General features: G+C 46.1%; 1 pseudogene; it reads left to right on the forward strand.

The window, feature by feature from the left end:
• The first annotated feature begins 345 nt into the window (after nt 1-345).
• Nucleotides 346-866, forward strand: LOC131898974 (ferritin light chain-like; annotated as a pseudogene).
• The last annotated feature ends 320 nt before the right edge of the window (nt 867-1,186 follow it).

A 1,186-nucleotide genomic window follows, 5' to 3' on the forward strand; every position in this document is an offset into this window, starting at 1 on the left:
AAATTGATAAGCAAGGAAGTTTTAAGTCACAAATGATTAAAAAGATTTCATTAAGAAAATTTTAGATGTTCTTACCTCACCTTAGAATTATGGTTTTTAAAAACAGGACACAGAACAAATAAAGACTCCATTCCAATAACTACAAGACACAGGAAAATCAAAGCCTTATCTGAAAAGATTGTGAGACTGTGCACCCACTGCCCTATTAGAAACTCCCAGTCCCACCCCGTAGACTAATAACTACCCTCTGTGTTCCTGCCTCTACACACACAACTTCCGGAACAATCTGCAATATCCTGTTTCTGGAAGCAGGCTTCTTCGTAAGCAACATCTTGCTCAGCAACCATGAGTGCCCAGAGCCCTCGAAACTACACCAGGGAGGTGGAGGCCACTATCAACCGTCTGATCAGCGTGCATCTGTAAGCCTCAGATACCTAACTCTCTCTGGGATTCTTTTTCAAAGATAACACGTCCGTGGAAGACCTGGTTCACTTCTTCCGGGATCTGTCTAAAGACAAGCGTCAGGGTACCTATCTTCTCCTGATGCAAAATCAGCACAGCAGCAGTGACCTCATCTCTGATGGGCAGACGCTGCCCTTATACCAGTGTGGTGGGAGCCTGGATGCCATGGAAATGCCCTTGGCCTTGGAGAAGAACCTGAACCAAATCCTTCTGGATCTGCACACCCTGGGTTCAGCCAATGCAGACTTCCAACTCTGCCACTTCTTGGAGAACCATTTCTTAGAGAAGGAGATGAAGCTCATCAAGAAGATTAGTGACACCCTGACTAACCTCCGCCTGCAGGCCAGCCAGGAGGCAGCCTGAGTGAGTGTCTCCTCAAAAGGCTCACGTTCAATGGTGACTAGGCACTCCCAGGAGTCCATGGCCTGTGGCCTTGCAGAGCTGCCTGGGTTTCTCTCGCCCAGGCTAGCATCACCTGCTAAAGCCACATGCCAAATGGAAGCAAAAAAGTTTCTTTGTGCAGACAAAAACAGCTAGGTTGGGGGAATTATTGAGAATAGCATGAAGGATTCGTTGTCTGGCAGTTTCTAGCAGTGTTAAGTAAACCATTCTTTTTTTTTGTTTTGTTTTGTTTTGTTTTGTTTTTTGAACATGGTTTCTCTGTGTAGCTTTGGAGCCTGTCCTGGAACTCACTCTGTAGCCCAGGCTGGCCTCAAATTCAGAG

The sequence above is a fragment of the Peromyscus eremicus genome, chromosome X (genome assembly GCF_949786415.1).
Source record: "Peromyscus eremicus chromosome X, PerEre_H2_v1, whole genome shotgun sequence".
Lineage (NCBI taxonomy): Eukaryota > Metazoa > Chordata > Mammalia > Rodentia > Cricetidae > Peromyscus > Peromyscus eremicus.